This window comes from Hyla sarda, chromosome 11 (genome assembly GCF_029499605.1).
Source record: "Hyla sarda isolate aHylSar1 chromosome 11, aHylSar1.hap1, whole genome shotgun sequence".
NCBI classification, from domain to species: domain Eukaryota; kingdom Metazoa; phylum Chordata; class Amphibia; order Anura; family Hylidae; genus Hyla; species Hyla sarda.
In genome coordinates this window covers 82913701-82932751 of record NC_079199.1, presented here as the reverse complement: position 1 = coordinate 82932751, position 19051 = coordinate 82913701, and positions in this window count along the sequence as shown.

Below are 19051 nucleotides of genomic sequence, written 5' to 3'. Positions count from 1 at the left end.
TTTTGAACTTAAAAACTCAAATGGGTTTTTGGGTTCAAAATGTGTATTTTTCACTAATGCTGCTATCCTTTTATAATCCATAATTTTTGGGCCAGGTAGTCTAATTACTTGGCGACATAATAACAGTATGAGTGCATGGTTTGGGAAAATAGATGCAGAAGGACAAATGGATGAAAGGATGGCCGCATCTGGCAACTTTATTGTTTGCTTTTTTTCAATGCAAAGGAGGAGCGTATAATTATTAAAAAGGGTATTTTTGGAGATGGACAGGCAGGCTGTAGGGGAGGAGGTAGGCCTGTATTTTGAACTTAAAAACTCAAATGGGTTTTTGGGTTCAAAATGTGTATTTTTAACTAATGCTGCTATCCTTTTATAATCCATAATTTTTGGGCCAGGTAGTCTAATTACTTGGCGACATAATAACAGTATGAGTGCATGGTTTGGGAAAATAGATGCAGAAGGACAAATGGATGAAAGGATGCCCGCATCTGGCAACTTTACTGTTTGCTTTTTTTCAATGCAAAGGAGGAGTGTATAATTATTAAAAAGGGTATTTTTGGAGATGGACAGGCAGGCTGTAGGGGAGGAGGTAGGCCTGTATTTTGAACTTAAAAACTCAAATGGATTTTTGGGTTCAAAATGTGTATTTTTCCCTTATGCTGCTATCCTTTAATAATCCATAATTTTTGGGCCAGTGAGTCTAATTACTTGGCGACATAATAACAGTATGAGTGCATGGTTTGGGAAAAATAGATGCAGAAGGACAAATGGATGAAAGGATGGCCGCATCTGGCAACTTTACTGTTTGCTTTTTTTCAATGCAAAGGAGGAGCGTATAATTATTAAAAAGGGTATTTTTGGAGATGGACAGGCAGGCTGTAGGGGAGGAGGTAGGCCTGTATTTTGAACTTAAAAACTCAAATGGGTTTTTGGGTTCAAAATGTGTATTTTTCCCTTATGCTGCTATCCTTTTATAATCCATAATTTTGGGGCCAGGTTGTTCGATAACTTGGCAAAGTGAAAACAGTATGAGTGTATGATGGTTTGGGAACATAGGTGTAGAAGCACAAATCGATGAAAGGATAGCAGCATATGCCAACTTAAATGTTTGTTTTCCAAAGCAAACGAAGAGTGTATAATTATTAAAAACTTTATTTTTGGAGATGGACAGGCAGGCTGTAGGGGAGGAGGTAGGCCTGTATTTTGAACTTAAAAACTCAAATGGGTTTTTGGCTTCAAAATGTGTATTTTTCACTAATGCTGCTATCCTTTTATAATCCATAATTTTTGGGCCAGGTAGTCTAATTACTTGGCGACATAATAACAGTATGAGTGCATGGTTTGGGAAAATAGATGCAGAAGGACAAATGGATGAAAGGATGGCCGCATCTGGCAACTTTACTGTTTGCATTTTTTCAATGCAAAGGAGGAGCGTATAATTATTAAAAAGGGTATTTTTGGAGATGGACAGGCAGGCTGTAGGGGAGGAGGTAGGCCTGTATTTTGAACTTAAAAACTCAAATGGGTTTTTGGATTCAAAATGTGCATTTTTCCCTTATGCTGCTAGCCTTTTATAATCCATAATTTTGGGGCCAGGTTGTTCGATAACTTGGCAAAGTGAAAACAGTATGAGTGTATGATGGTTTGGGAACATAGGTGTAGAAGCACAAATCGATGAAAGGATAGCAGCATATGGCAACTTAACTGTTTGTTTTCCAAAGCAAACGAAGAGTGTATAATTATTAAAAACTGTATTTTTGGAGATGGACAGGCAGGCTGTAGGGGAGGAGGTAGGCCTGTATTTTGAACTTAAAAACTCAAATGGGTTTTTGGCTTCAAAATGTGTATTTTTCACTAATGCTGCTATCCTTTTATAATCCATAATTTTTGGGCCAGGTAGTCTAATTACTTGGCGACATAATAACAGTATGAGTGCATGGTTTGGGAAAATAGATGCAGAAGGACAAATGGATGAAAGGATGGCCGCATCTGGCAACTTTACTGTTTGCTTTTTTTCAATGCAAAGGAGGAGCGTATAATTATTAAAAAGGGTATTTTTGGAGATGGACAGGCAGGCTGTAGGGGAGGAGGTAGGCCTGTATTTTGAACTTAAAAACTCAAATGGGTTTTTGGGTTCAAAATGTGTATTTTTCACTAATGCTGCTATCCTTTTATAATCCATAATTTTTGGGCCAGGTAGTCTAATTACTTGGCGACATAATAACAGTATGAGTGCATGGTTTGGGAAAATAGATGCAGAAGGACAAATGGATGAAAGGATGGCCGCATCTGGCAACTTTACTGTTTGCTTTTTTTCAATGCAAAGGAGGAGCGTATAATTATTAAAAAGGGTATTTTTGGAGATGGACAGGCAGGCTGTAGGGGTGGAGGTAGGCCTGTATTTTGAACTTAAAAACTCAAATGGGTTTTTGGGTTCAAAATGTGTATTTTTCCCTTATGCTGCTATCCTTTTATAATCCATAATTTTGGAGCCAGGTTGTCCGATAACTTGGCAAAGTGAAAACAGTATGAGTGTATGATGGTTTGGGAACATAGGTGTAGAAGCACAAATCGATGAAAGGATAGCAGCATATGGCAACTTAACTATTTGCTTTTCCAAAGCAAATGAAGAGTGCATAATTATTAAAACAGGGTATTTTTGGAGATGGACAGGCAGGCTGATGGGGAGGAGGTAGGCCTGGATTTTGAACTTAAAAACTCAAATGGGTTTTTGGGTTCAAAATGTGTATTTTTTCCCTTATGCTGCTATCCTTTTATAATCCATAATTTTGGGGCCAGGTTGTCCGATAACTTAGCAAAGTGAAAACAGTATCAGTGTTTGATGGTTACCCCTGCTATCGGCGCTGCTGCCCCTTCTCTCCCCCTGGCTATCAGTGCCGCTGCCCCATTGCCGGCGCCGATAGCCAGGGGTAGAGAAACGGCGCCGGCAATGGGGCAGCGTCGTCGACAGACAGGGGGAAAGAAGAGGCAGCGGCACCCATTGCTGGCGCCGCTGCCCCGTGTCCTCCCACCAGAGGCCTGAAGCAGCACGGACCTGACCCCGGCAACAGGGTAATTATACAACTAGGGATGGGGGAGGCAACGGGGCAGCGGCACCGGCAATGGGTGCCGCTGCCCCTTATCCCCCCCTGGCTATCGGTGCCGTTGCCCCATTGCCGGCGCCGCTTCTCTCCCCCTGTATTTTGAACTTAAAAACTCAAATGGATTTTTGGCTTCAAAATGTGTATTTTTCACTAATGCTGCTATCCTTTTATAATCCATAATTTTTGGGCCAGGTAGTCTAATTACTTGGCGACATAATAACAGTATGAGTGCATGGTTTGGGAAAATAGATGCAGAAGGACAAATGGATGAAAGGATGGCCGCATCTGGCAACTTTACTGTTTGCTTTTTTTCAATGCAAAGGAGGAGCGTATAATTATTAAAAAGGGTATTTTTGGAGATGGACAGGCAGGCTGTAGGGGAGGAGGTAGGCCTGTATTTTGAACTTAAAAACTCAAATGGGTTTTTGGATTCAAAATGTGCATTTTTCCCTTATGCTGCTAGCCTTTTATAATCCATAATTTTGGGGCCAGGTTGTTCGATAACTTGGCAAAGTGAAAACAGTATGAGTGTATGATGGTTTGGGAACATAGGTGTAGAAGCACAAATCGATGAAAGGATAGCAGCATATGGCAACTTAACTGTTTGTTTTCCAAAGCAAACGGAGAGTGTATAATTATTAAAAACTGTATTTTTGGAGATGGACAGGCAGGCTGATGGGGAGGAGGTAGGCCTGTATTTTGAACTTAAAAACTCAAATGGGTTTTTGGCTTCAAAATGTGTATTTTTCACTAATGCTGCTATCCTTTTATAATCCATAATTTTTGGGCCAGGTAGTCTAATTACTTGGCGACATAATAACAGTATGAGTGCATGGTTTGGGAAAATAGATGCAGAAGGACAAATGGATGAAAGGATGGCCGCATCTGGCAACTTTACTGTTTGCTTTTTTTCAATGCAAAGGAGGAGCGTATAATTATTAAAAAGGGTATTTTTGGAGATGGACAGGCAGGCTGTAGGGGAGGAGGTAGGCCTGTATTTTGAACTTAAAAACTCAAATCTGTTTTTGGGTTCAAAATGTGTATTTTTCACTAATGCTGCTATCCTTTTATAATCCATAATTTTTGGGCCAGGTAGTCTAATTACTTGGCGACATAATAACAGTATGAGTGCATGGTTTGGGAAAATAGATGCAGAAGGACAAATGGATGAAAGGATGGCCGCATCTGGCAACTTTATTGTTTGCTTTTTTTCAATGCAAAGGAGGAGCGTATAATTATTAAAAAGGGTATTTTTGGAGATGGACAGGCAGGCTGTAGGGGAGGAGGTAGGCCTGTATTTTGAACTTAAAAACTCAAATGGGTTTTTGGGTTCAAAATGTGTATTTTTCCCTTATGCTGCTATCCTTTTATAATCCATAATTTTTGGGCCAGGTAGTCTAATTACTTGGCGACATAATAACAGTATGAGTGCATGGTTTGGGAAAATAGATGCAGAAGGACAAATGGATGAAAGGATGGCCGCATCTGGCAACTTTACTGTTTGCTTTTTTTCTATGCAAAGGAGGAGCGTATAATTATTAAAAAGGGTATTTTTGGAGATGGACAGGCAGGCTGTAGGGGTGGAGGTAGGCCTGTATTTTGAACTTAAAAACTCAAATGGGTTTTTGGGTTCAAAATGTGTATTTTTCCCTTATGCTGCTATCCTTTTATAATCCATAATTTTGGGGCCAGGTTGTCCGATAACTTGGCAAAGTGAAAACAGTATGAGTGTATGATGGTTTGGGAACATAGGTGTAGAAGCACAAATCGAGGAAAGGATAGCAGCATATGGCAACTTAACTATTTGCTTTTCCAAAGCAAATGAAGAGTGCATAATTATTAAAACAGGGTATTTTTGGAGATGGACAGGCAGGCTGATGGGGAGGAGGTAGTCCTGGATTTTGAACTTAAAAACTCAAATGGGTTTTTGGGTTCAAAATGTGTATTTTTTCCCTTATGCTGCTATCCTTTTATAATCCATAATTTTGGGGCCAGGTTGTCCGATAACTTGGCAAAGTGAAAACAGTATGAGTGTATGATGGTTTGGGAACATAGGTGTAGAAGCACAAATCGATGAAAGGATAGCAGCATATGGCAACTTAACTGTTTGTTTTCCAAAGCAAACGAAGAGTGTATAATTATTAAAAACTTTATTTTTGGAGATGGACAGGCAGGCTGTAGGGGAGGAGGTAGGCCTGTATTTTGAACTTAAAAACTCAAATGGGTTTTTGGCTTCAAAATGTGTATTTTTCACTAATGCTGCTATCCTTTTATAATCCTTAATTTTTGGGCCAGGTAGTCTAATTACTTGGCGACATAATAACAGTATGAGTGCATGGTTTGGGAAAATAGATGCAGAAGGACAAATGGATGAAAGGATGGCCGCATCTGGCAACTTTATTGTTTGCTTTTTTTCAATGCAAAGGAGGAGCGTATAATTATTAAAAAGGGTATTTTTGGAGATGGACAGGCAGGCTGTAGGGGAGGAGGTAGGCCTGTATTTTGAACTTAAAAACTCAAATGGGTTTTTGGGTTCAAAATGTGTATTTTTAACTAATGCTGCTATCCTTTTATAATCCATAATTTTTGGGCCAGGTAGTCTAATTACTTGGCGACATAATAACAGTATGAGTGCATGGTTTGGGAAAATAGATGCAGAAGGACAAATGGATGAAAGGATGCCCGCATCTGGCAACTTTACTGTTTGCTTTTTTTCAATGCAAAGGAGGAGTGTATAATTATTAAAAAGGGTATTTTTGGAGATGGACAGGCAGGCTGTAGGGGAGGAGGTAGGCCTGTATTTTGAACTTAAAAACTCAAATGGATTTTTGGGTTCAAAATGTGTATTTTTCCCTTATGCTGCTATCCTTTAATAATCCATAATTTTTGGGCCAGTGAGTCTAATTACTTGGCGACATAATAACAGTATGAGTGCATGGTTTGGGAAAAATAGATGCAGAAGGACAAATGGATGAAAGGATGGCCGCATCTGGCAACTTTACTGTTTGCTTTTTTTCAATGCAAAGGAGGAGCGTATAATTATTAAAAAGGGTATTTTTGGAGATGGACAGGCAGGCTGTAGGGGAGGAGGTAGGCCTGTATTTTGAACTTAAAAACTCAAATGGGTTTTTGGGTTCAAAATGTGTATTTTTCCCTTATGCTGCTATCCTTTTATAATCCATAATTTTGGGGCCAGGTTGTTCGATAACTTGGCAAAGTGAAAACAGTATGAGTGTATGATGGTTTGGGAACATAGGTGTAGAAGCACAAATCGATGAAAGGATAGCAGCATATGCCAACTTAAATGTTTGTTTTCCAAAGCAAACGAAGAGTGTATAATTATTAAAAACTTTATTTTTGGAGATGGACAGGCAGGCTGTAGGGGAGGAGGTAGGCCTGTATTTTGAACTTAAAAACTCAAATGGGTTTTTGGCTTCAAAATGTGTATTTTTCACTAATGCTGCTATCCTTTTATAATCCATAATTTTTGGGCCAGGTAGTCTAATTACTTGGCGACATAATAACAGTATGAGTGCATGGTTTGGGAAAATAGATGCAGAAGGACAAATGGATGAAAGGATGGCCGCATCTGGCAACTTTACTGTTTGCATTTTTTCAATGCAAAGGAGGAGCGTATAATTATTAAAAAGGGTATTTTTGGAGATGGACAGGCAGGCTGTAGGGGAGGAGGTAGGCCTGTATTTTGAACTTAAAAACTCAAATGGGTTTTTGGATTCAAAATGTGCATTTTTCCCTTATGCTGCTAGCCTTTTATAATCCATAATTTTGGGGCCAGGTTGTTCGATAACTTGGCAAAGTGAAAACAGTATGAGTGTATGATGGTTTGGGAACATAGGTGTAGAAGCACAAATCGATGAAAGGATAGCAGCATATGGCAACTTAACTGTTTGTTTTCCAAAGCAAACGAAGAGTGTATAATTATTAAAAACTGTATTTTTGGAGATGGACAGGCAGGCTGTAGGGGAGGAGGTAGGCCTGTATTTTGAACTTAAAAACTCAAATGGGTTTTTGGCTTCAAAATGTGTATTTTTCACTAATGCTGCTATCCTTTTATAATCCATAATTTTTGGGCCAGGTAGTCTAATTACTTGGCGACATAATAACAGTATGAGTGCATGGTTTGGGAAAATAGATGCAGAAGGACAAATGGATGAAAGGATGGCCGCATCTGGCAACTTTACTGTTTGCTTTTTTTCAATGCAAAGGAGGAGCGTATAATTATTAAAAAGGGTATTTTTGGAGATGGACAGGCAGGCTGTAGGGGAGGAGGTAGGCCTGTATTTTGAACTTAAAAACTCAAATGGGTTTTTGGGTTCAAAATGTGTATTTTTCACTAATGCTGCTATCCTTTTATAATCCATAATTTTTGGGCCAGGTAGTCTAATTACTTGGCGACATAATAACAGTATGAGTGCATGGTTTGGGAAAATAGATGCAGAAGGACAAATGGATGAAAGGATGGCCGCATCTGGCAACTTTACTGTTTGCTTTTTTTCAATGCAAAGGAGGAGCGTATAATTATTAAAAAGGGCATTTTTGGAGATGGACAGGCAGGCTGTAGGGGTGGAGGTAGGCCTGTATTTTGAACTTAAAAACTCAAATGGGTTTTTGGGTTCAAAATGTGTATTTTTCCCTTATGCTGCTATCCTTTTATAATCCATAATTTTGGAGCCAGGTTGTCCGATAACTTGGCAAAGTGAAAACAGTATGAGTGTATGATGGTTTGGGAACATAGGTGTAGAAGCACAAATCGATGAAAGGATAGCAGCATATGGCAACTTAACTATTTGCTTTTCCAAAGCAAATGAAGAGTGCATAATTATTAAAACAGGGTATTTTTGGAGATGGACAGGCAGGCTGATGGGGAGGAGGTAGGCCTGGATTTTGAACTTAAAAACTCAAATGGGTTTTTGGGTTCAAAATGTGTATTTTTTCCCTTATGCTGCTATCCTTTTATAATCCATAATTTTGGGGCCAGGTTGTCCGATAACTTGGCAAAGTGAAAACAGTATGAGTGTATGATGGTTTGGGAACATAGGTGTAGAAGCACAAATCGATGAAAGGATAGCAGCATATGGCAACTTAACTGTTTGTTTTCCAAAGCAAACGAAGAGTGTATAATTATTAAAAACTTTATTTTTGGAGATGGACAGGCAGGCTGTAGGGGAGGAGGTAGGCCTGTATTTTGAACTTAAAAACTCAAATGGGTTTTTGGCTTCAAAATGTGTATTTTTCACTAATGCTGCTATCCTTTTATAATCCTTAATTTTTGGGCCAGGTAGTCTAATTACTTGGCGACATAATAACAGTATGAGTGCATGGTTTGGGAAAATAGATGCAGAAGGACAAATGGATGAAAGGATGGCCGCATCTGGCAACTTTACTGTTTGCTTTTTTTCAATGCAAAGGAGGAGCGTATAATTATTAAAAAGGGTATTTTTGGAGATGGACAGGCAGGCTGTAGGGGAGGAGGTAGGCCTGTATTTTGAACTTAAAAACTCAAATGGGTTTTTGGGTTCAAAATGTGTATTTTTCACTAATGCTGCTATCCTTTTATAATCCATAATTTTTGGGCCAGGTAGTCTAATTACTTGGCGACATAATAACAGTATGAGTGCATGGTTTGGGAAAATAGATGCAGAAGGACAAATGGATGAAAGGATGGCCGCATCTGGCAACTTTATTGTTTGCTTTTTTTCAATGCAAAGGAGGAGCGTATAATTATTAAAAAGGGTATTTTTGGAGATGGACAGGCAGGCTGTAGGGGAGGAGGTAGGCCTGTATTTTGAACTTAAAAACTCAAATGGGTTTTTGGGTTCAAAATGTGTATTTTTAACTAATGCTGCTATCCTTTTATAATCCATAATTTTTGGGCCAGGTAGTCTAATTACTTGGCGACATAATAACAGTATGAGTGCATGGTTTGGGAAAATAGATGCAGAAGGACAAATGGATGAAAGGATGCCCGCATCTGGCAACTTTACTGTTTGCTTTTTTTCAATGCAAAGGAGGAGTGTATAATTATTAAAAAGGGTATTTTTGGAGATGGACAGGCAGGCTGTAGGGGAGGAGGTAGGCCTGTATTTTGAACTTAAAAACTCAAATGGATTTTTGGGTTCAAAATGTGTATTTTTCCCTTATGCTGCTATCCTTTAATAATCCATAATTTTTGGGCCAGTGAGTCTAATTACTTGGCGACATAATAACAGTATGAGTGCATGGTTTGGGAAAAATAGATGCAGAAGGACAAATGGATGAAAGGATGGCCGCATCTGGCAACTTTACTGTTTGCTTTTTTTCAATGCAAAGGAGGAGCGTATAATTATTAAAAAGGGTATTTTTGGAGATGGACAGGCAGGCTGTAGGGGAGGAGGTAGGCCTGTATTTTGAACTTAAAAACTCAAATGGGTTTTTGGGTTCAAAATGTGTATTTTTCCCTTATGCTGCTATCCTTTTATAATCCATAATTTTGGGGCCAGGTTGTTCGATAACTTGGCAAAGTGAAAACAGTATGAGTGTATGATGGTTTGGGAACATAGGTGTAGAAGCACAAATCGATGAAAGGATAGCAGCATATGCCAACTTAAATGTTTTTTTTCCAAAGCAAACGAAGAGTGTATAATTATTAAAAACTTTATTTTTGGAGATGGACAGGCAGGCTGTAGGGGAGGAGGTAGGCCTGTATTTTGAACTTAAAAACTCAAATGGGTTTCTGGCTTCAAAATGTGTATTTTTCACTAATGCTGCTATCCTTTTATAATCCATAATTTTTGGGCCAGGTAGTCTAATTACTTGGCGACATAATAACAGTATGAGTGCATGGTTTGGGAAAATAGATGCAGAAGGACAAATGGATGAAAGGATGGCCGCATCTGGCAACTTTATTGTTTGCTTTTTTTCAATGCAAAGGAGGAGCGTATAATTATTAAAAAGGGTATTTTTGGAGATGGACAGGCAGGCTGTAGGGGAGGAGGTAGGCCTGTATTTTGAACTTAAAAACTCAAATGGGTTTTTGGGTTCAAAATGTGTATTTTTCCCTTATGCTGCTATCCTTTTATAATCCATAATTTTTGGGCCAGGTAGTCTAATTACTTGGCGACATAATAACAGTATGAGTGCATGGTTTGGGAAAATAGATGCAGAAGGACAAATGGATGAAAGGATGGCCGCATCTGGCAACTTTACTGTTTGCTTTTTTTCAATGCAAAGGAGGAGCGTATAATTATTAAAAAGGGTATTTTTGGAGATGGACAGGCAGGCTGTAGGGGTGGAGGTAGGCCTGTATTTTGAACTTAAAAACTCAAATGGGTTTTTGGGTTCAAAATGTGTATTTTTCCCTTATGCTGCTATCCTTTTATAATCCATAATTTTGGGGCCAGGTTGTCCGATAACTTGGCAAAGTGAAAACAGTATGAGTGTATGATGGTTTGGGAACATAGGTGTAGAAGCACAAATCGATGAAAGGATAGCAGCATGTGGCAACTTAACTATTTGCTTTTCCAAAGCAAATGAAGAGTGCATAATTATTAAAACAGGGTATTTTTGGAGATGGACAGGCAGGCTGATGGGGAGGAGGTAGGCCTGGATTTTGAACTTAAAAACTCAAATGGGTTTTTGGGTTCAAAATGTGTATTTTTTCCCTTATGCTGCTATCCTTTTATAATCCATAATTTTGGGGCCAGGTTGTCCGATAACTTAGCAAAGTGAAAACAGTATCAGTGTTTGATGGTTACCCCTGCTATCGGCGCTGCTGCCCCTTCTCTCCCCCTGGCTATCAGTGCTGCTGCCCCATTGCCGGCGCCGATAGCCAGGGGTAGAGAAACGGCGCCGGCAATGGGGCAGCGTCGTCGACAGACAGGGGGAAAGAAGAGGCAGCGGCACCCATTGCTGGCGCCGCTGCCCCGTGTCGCCCCACCAGAGGCCTGAAGCAGCACGGACCTGACCCCGGCAACAGGGTAATTATACAACTAGGGATGGGGGAGGCAACGGGGCAGCGGCACCGGCAATGGGTGCCGCTGCCCCTTATCCCCCCCTGGCTATCGGTGCCGTTGCCCCATTGCCGGCGCCGCTTCTCTCCCGCTGTATTTTGAACTTAAAAACTCAAATGGATTTTTGGCTTCAAAATGTGTATTTTTCACTAATGCTGCTATCCTTTTATAATCCATAATTTTTGGGCCAGGTAGTCTAATTACTTGGCGACATAATAACAGTATGAGTGCATGGTTTGGGAAAATAGATGCAGAAGGACAAATGGATGAAAGGATGGCCGCATCTGGCAACTTTACTGTTTGCTTTTTTTCAATGCAAAGGAGGAGCGTATAATTATTAAAAAGGGTATTTTTGGAGATGGACAGGCAGGCTGTAGGGGAGGAGGTAGGCCTGTATTTTGAACTTAAAAACTCAAATGGGTTTTTGGGTTCAAAATGTGCATTTTTCCCTTATGCTGCTATCCTTTTATAATCCATAATTTTGGGGCCAGGTTGTTCGATAACTTGGCAAAGTGAAAACAGTATGAGTGTATGATGGTTTGGGAACATAGGTGTAGAAGCACAAATCGATGAAAGGATAGCAGCATATGGCAACTTAACTGTTTGTTTTCCAAAGCAAACGAAGAGTGTATAATTATTAAAAACTTTATTTTTGGAGATGGACAGGCAGGCTGTAGGGGAGGAGGTAGGCCTGTATTTTGAACTTAAAAACTCAAATGGGTTTTTGGCTTCAAAATGTGTATTTTTCACTAATGCTGCTATCCTTTTATAATCCATAATTTTTGGGCCAGGTAGTCTAATTACTTGGCGACATAATAACAGTATGAGTGCATGGTTTGGGAAAATAGATGCAGAAGGACAAATGGATGAAAGGATGGCCGCATCTGGCAACTTTATTGTTTGCTTTTTTTCAATGCAAAGGAGGAGCGTATAATTATTAAAAAGGGTATTTTTGGAGATGGACAGGCAGGCTGTAGGGGAGGAGGTAGGCCTGTATTTTGAACTTAAAAACTCAAATGGGTTTTTGGGTTCAAAATGTGTATTTTTCCCTTATGCTGCTATCCTTTTATAATCCATAATTTTTGGGCCAGGTAGTCTAATTACTTGGCGACATAATAACAGTATGAGTGCATGGTTTGGGAAAATAGATGCAGAAGGACAAATGGATGAAAGGATGGCCGCATCTGGCAACTTTACTGTTTGCTTTTTTTCAATGCAAAGGAGGAGCGTATAATTATTAAAAAGGGTATTTTTGGAGATGGACAGGCAGGCTGTAGGGGTGGAGGTAGGCCTGTATTTTGAACTTAAAAACTCAAATGGGTTTTTGGGTTCAAAATGTGTATTTTTCCCTTATGCTGCTATCCTTTTATAATCCATAATTTTGGGGCCAGGTTGTCCGATAACTTGGCAAAGTGAAAACAGTATGAGTGTATGATGGTTTGGGAACATAGGTGTAGAAGCACAAATCGATGAAAGGATAGCAGCATATGGCAACTTAACTATTTGCTTTTCCAAAGCAAATGAAGAGTGCATAATTATTAAAACAGGGTATTTTTGGAGATGGACAGGCAGGCTGATGGGGAGGAGGTAGGCCTGGATTTTGAACTTAAAAACTCAAATGGGTTTTTGGGTTCAAAATGTGTATTTTTTCCCTTATGCTGCTATCCTTTTATAATCCATAATTTTGGGGCCAGGTTGTCCGATAACTTGGCAAAGTGAAAACAGTATGAGTGTATGATGGTTTGGGAACATAGGTGTAGAAGCACAAATCGATGAAAGGATAGCAGCATATGGCAACTTAACTGTTTGTTTTCCAAAGCAAACGAAGAGTGTATAATTATTAAAAACTTTATTTTTGGAGATGGACAGGCAGGCTGTAGGGGAGGAGGTAGGCCTGTATTTTGAACTTAAAAACTCAAATGGGTTTTTGGCTTCAAAATGTGTATTTTTCACTAATGCTGCTATCCTTTTATAATCCTTAATTTTTGGGCCAGGTAGTCTAATTACTTGGCGACATAATAACAGTATGAGTGCATGGTTTGGGAAAATAGATGCAGAAGGACAAATGGATGAAAGGATGGCCGCATCTGGCAACTTTACTGTTTGCTTTTTTTCAATGCAAAGGAGGAGCGTATAATTATTAAAAAGGGTATTTTTGGAGATGGACAGGCAGGCTGTAGGGGAGGAGGTAGGCCTGTATTTTGAACTTAAAAACTCAAATGGGTTTTTGGGTTCAAAATGTGTATTTTTCACTAATGCTGCTATCCTTTTATAATCCATAATTTTTGGGCCAGGTAGTCTAATTACTTGGCGACATAATAACAGTATGAGTGCATGTTTTGGGAAAATAGATGCAGAAGGACAAATGGATGAAAGGATGGCCGCATCTGGCAACTTTATTGTTTGCTTTTTTTCAATGCAAAGGAGGAGCGTATAATTATTAAAAATGGTATTTTTGGAGATGGACAGGCAGGCTGTAGGGGAGGAGGTAGGCCTGTATTTTGAACTTAAAAACTCAAATGGGTTTTTGGGTTCAAAATGTGTATTTTTAACTAATGCTGCTATCCTTTTATAATCCATAATTTTTGGGCCAGGTAGTCTAATTACTTGGCGACATAATAACAGTATGAGTGCATGGTTTGAGAAAATAGATGCAGAAGGACAAATGGATGAAAGGATGCCCGCATCTGGCAACTTTACTGTTTGCTTTTTTTCAATGCAAAGGAGGAGTGTATAATTATTAAAAAGGGTATTTTTGGAGATGGACAGGCAGGCTGTAGGGGAGGAGGTAGGCCTGTATTTTGAACTTAAAAACTCAAATGGATTTTTGGGTTCAAAATGTGTATTTTTCCCTTATGCTGCTATCCTTTAATAATCCATAATTTTTGGGCCAGTGAGTCTAATTACTTGGCGACATAATAACAGTATGAGTGCATGGTTTGGGAAAAATAGATGCAGAAGGACAAATGGATGAAAGGATGGCCGCATCTGGCAACTTTACTGTTTGCTTTTTTTCAATGCAAAGGAGGAGCGTATAATTATTAAAAAGGGTATTTTTGGAGATGGACAGGCAGGCTGTAGGGGAGGAGGTAGGCCTGTATTTTGAACTTAAAAACTCAAATGGGTTTTTGGGTTCAAAATGTGTATTTTTCCCTTATGCTGCTATCCTTTTATAATCCATAATTTTGGGGCCAGGTTGTTCGATAACTTGGCAAAGTGAAAACAGTATGAGTGTATGATGGTTTGGGAACATAGGTGTAGAAGCACAAATCGATGAAAGGATAGCAGCATATGCCAACTTAAATGTTTTTTTTCCAAAGCAAACGAAGAGTATATAATTATTAAAAACTTTATTTTTGGAGATGGACAGGCAGGCTGTAGGGGAGGAGGTAGGCCTGTATTTTGAACTTAAAAACTCAAATGGGTTTTTGGCTTCAAAATGTGTATTTTTCACTAATGCTGCTATCCTTTTATAATCCATAATTTTTGGGCCAGGTAGTCTAATTACTTGGCGACATAATAACAGTATGAGTGCATGGTTTGGGAAAATAGATGCAGAAGGACAAATGGATGAAAGGATGGCCGCATCTGGCAACTTTACTGTTTGCTTTTTTTCAATGCAAAGGAGGAGCGTATAATTATTAAAAAGGGTATTTTTGGAGATGGACAGGCAGGCTGTAGGGGAGGAGGTAGGCCTGTATTTTGAACTTAAAAACTCAAATGGGTTTTTGGATTCAAAATGTGCATTTTTCCCTTATGCTGCTAGCCTTTTATAATCCATAATTTTGGGGCCAGGTTGTTCGATAACTTGGCAAAGTGAAAACAGTATGAGTGTATGATGGTTTGGGAACATAGGTGTAGAAGCACAAATCGATGAAAGGATAGCAGCATATGGCAACTTAACTGTTTGTTTTCCAAAGCAAACGAAGAGTGTATAATTATTAAAAACTGTATTTTTGGAGATGGACAGGCAGGCTGTAGGGGAGGAGGTAGGCCTGTATTTTGAACTTAAAAACTCAAATGGGTTTTTGGCTTCAAAATGTGTATTTTTCACTAATGCTGCTATCCTTTTATAATCCATAATTTTTGGGCCAGGTAGTCTAATTACTTGGCGACATAATAACAGTATGAGTGCATGGTTTGGGAAAATAGATGCAGAAGGACAAATGGATGAAAGGATGGCCGCATCTGGCAACTTTACTGTTTGCTTTTTTTCAATGCAAAGGAGGAGCGTATAATTATTAAAAAGGGTATTTTTGGAGATGGACAGGCAGGCTGTAGGGGAGGAGGTAGGCCTGTATTTTGAACTTAAAAACTCAAATGGGTTTTTGGGTTCAAAATGTGTATTTTTCCCTTATGCTGCTATCCTTTTATAATCCATCATTTTGGGGCCAGGTAGTCTAATTACTTGGCGACATAATAACAGTATGAGTGCATGGTTTGGGAAAATAGATGCAGAAGGACAAATGGATGAAAGAATGGCCGCATCTGGCAACTTTATTGTTTGCTTTTTTTCAATGCAAAGGAGGAGCGTATAATTATTAAAAAGGGTATTTTTGGAGATGGACAGGCAGGCTGTAGGGGAGGAGGTAGGCCTGTATTTTGAACTTAAAAACTCAAATGGGTTTTTGGGTTCAAAATGTGTATTTTTCCCTTATGCTGCTATCCTTTTATAATCCATAATTTTTGGGCCAGGTAGTCTAATTACTTGGCGACATAATAACAGTATGAGTGCATGGTTTGGGAAAATAGATGCAGAAGGACAAATGGATGAAAGGATGGCTGCATCTGGCAACTTTACTGTTTGCTTTTTTTCAATGCAAAGGAGGAGCGTATAATTATTAAAAAGGGTATTTTTGGAGATGGACAGGCAGGCTGTAGGGGTGGAGGTAGGCCTGTATTTTGAACTTAAAAACTCAAATGGGTTTTTGGGTTCAAAATGTGTATTTTTCCCTTATGCTGCTATCCTTTTACAATCCATAATTTTGGGGCCAGGTTGTCCGATAACTTGGCAAAGTGAAAACAGTATGAGTGTATGATGGTTTGGGAACATAGGTGTAGAAGCACAAATCGATGAAAGGATAGCAGCATATGTCAACTTAACTATTTGCTTTTCCAAAGCAAATGAAGAGTGCATAATTATTAAAACAGGGTATTTTTGGAGATGGACAGGCAGGCTGATGGGGAGGAGGTAGGCCTGGATTTTGAACTTAAAAACTCAAATGGGTTTTTGGGTTCAAAATGTGTATTTTTTCCCTTATGCTGCTATCCTTTTATAATCCATAATTTTGGGGCCAGGTTGTCCGATAACTTGGCAAAGTGAAAACAGTATGAGTGTATGATGGTTTGGGAACATAGGTGTAGAAGCACAAATCGATGAAAGGATAGCAGCATATGGCAACTTAACTGTTTGTTTTCCAAAGCAAACGAAGAGTGTATAATTATTAAAAACTTTATTTTTGGAGATGGACAGGCAGGCTGTAGGGGAGGAGGTAGGCCTGTATTTTGAACTTAAAAACTCAAATGGGTTTTTGGCTTCAAAATGTGTATTTTTCACTAATGCTGCTATCCTTTTATAATCCATAATTTTTGGGCCAGGTAGTCTAATTACTTGGCGACATAATAACAGTATGAGTGCATGGTTTGGGAAAATAGATGCAGAAGGACAAATGGATGAAAGGATGGCCGCATCTGGCAACTTTACTGTTTGCTTTTTTTCAATGCAAAGGAGGAGCGTATAATTATTAAAAAGGGTATTTTTGGAGATGGACAGGCAGGCTGTAGGGGAGGAGGTAGGCCTGTATTTTGAACTTAAAAACTCAAATGGGTTTTTGGGTTCAAAATGTGTATTTTTCACTAATGCTGCTATCCTTTTATAATCCATAATTTTTGGGCCAGGTAGTCTAATTACTTGGCGACATAATAACAGTATGAGTGCATGGTTTGGGAAAATAGATGCAGAAGGACAAATGGATGAAAGGATGGCCGCATCTGGCAACTTTATTGTTTGCTTTTTTTCAATGCAAAGGAGGAGCGTATAATTATTAAAAAGGGTATTTTTGGAGATGGACAGGCAGGCTGTAGGGGAGGAGGTAGGCCTGTATTTTGAACTTAAAAACTCAAATGGGTTTTTGGGTTCAAAATGTGTATTTTTCCCTTATGCTGCTATCCTTTTATAATCCATAATTTTTGGGCCAGGTAGTCTAATTACTTGGCGACATAATAACAGTATGAGTGCATGGTTTGGGAAAATAGATGCAGAAGGACAAATGGATGAAAGGATGGCCGCATCTGGCAACTTTACTGTTTGCTTTTTTTCAATGCAAAGGAGGAGCGTATAATTATTAAAAAGGGTATTTTTGGAGATGGACAGGCAGGCTGTAGGGGTGGAGGTAGGCCTGTATTTTGAACTTAAAAACTCAAATGGGTTTTTGGGTTCAAAATGTGTATTTTTCCCTTATGCTGCTATCCTTTTATAATCCATAATTTTGGAGCCAGGTTGTCCGATAACTTGGCAAAGTGAAAACAGTATGAGTGTATGATGGTTTGGGAACATAGGTGTAGAAGCACAAATCGATGAAAGGATAGCAGCATATGGCAACTTAACTATTTGCTTTTCCAAAGCAAATGAAGAGTGCATAATTATTAAAACAGGGTATTTTTGGAGATGGACAGGCAGGCTGATGGGGAGGAGGTAGGCCTGGATTTTGAACTTAAAAACTCAAATGGGTTTTTGGGTTCAAAATGTGTATTTTTTCCCTTATGCTGCTATCCTTTTATAATCCATAATTTTGGGGCCAGGTTGTCCGATAACTTAGCAAAGTGAAAACAGTATCAGTGTTTGATGGTTACCCCTGCTATCGGCGCTGCTGCCCCTTCTCTCCCCCTGGCTATCAGTGCCGCTGCCCCATTGCCGGCGCCGATAGCCAGGGGTAGAGAAACGGCGCCGGCAATGGGGCAGCGTCGTCGACAGACAGGGGGAAAGAAGAGGCAGCGGCACCCATTGCTGGCGCCGCTGCCCCGTGTCCTCCCACCAGAGGCCTGAAGCAGCACGGACCTGACCCCGGCAACAGGGTAATTATACAACTAGGGATGGGGGAGGCAACGGGGCAGCGGCACCGGCAATGGGTGCCGCTGCCCCTTATCCCCCCCTGGCTATCGGTGCCGTTGCCCCATTGCCGGCGCCGCTTCTCTCCCCCTGTATTTTGAACTTAAAAACTCAAATGGGTTTTTGGCTTCAAAATGTGTATTTTTCACTAATGCTGCTATCCTTTTATAATCCATAATTTTTGGGCCAGGTAGTCTAATTACTTGGCGACATAATAACAGTATGAGAGCATGGTTTGGGAAAATAGATGCAGAAGGACAAATGGATGAAAGGATGGCCGCATCTGGCAACTTAACTGTTTGCTTTTTTTCAATGCAAAGGAGGAGCGTATAATTATTAAAAAGGGTATTTTTGGAGATGGACAGGCAGGCTGTAGGGGAGGAGGTAGGCCTGTATTTTGAACTTAAAAACTCAAATGGGTTTTTGGGTTCAAAATGTGTATTTTTCCCTTATGCTACTATCCTTTTATAATCCATAATTTTGGGGCCAGGTAGTCTAATTACTTGGCGACATAATAACAGTATGAGTGCATGGTTTGGGAAAATAGATGCAGAAGCACAAATGGATGAAAGAATGGCCGCATCTGGCAACTTTACTGTTTGCTTTTTTTCAATGCAAAGGAGGAGCGTATAATTATTAAAAAGGGTATTTTTGGAGATGGACAGGCAGGCTGTAGGGGAGGAGGTAGGCCTGTATTTTGAACTTAAAAACTCAAATGGGTTTTTGGGTTCAAAATGTGTATTTTTCCCTTATGCTGCTATCCTTTAATAATCCATAATTTTTGGGCCAGTGAGTCTAATTACTTGGCGACATAATAACAGTATGAGTGC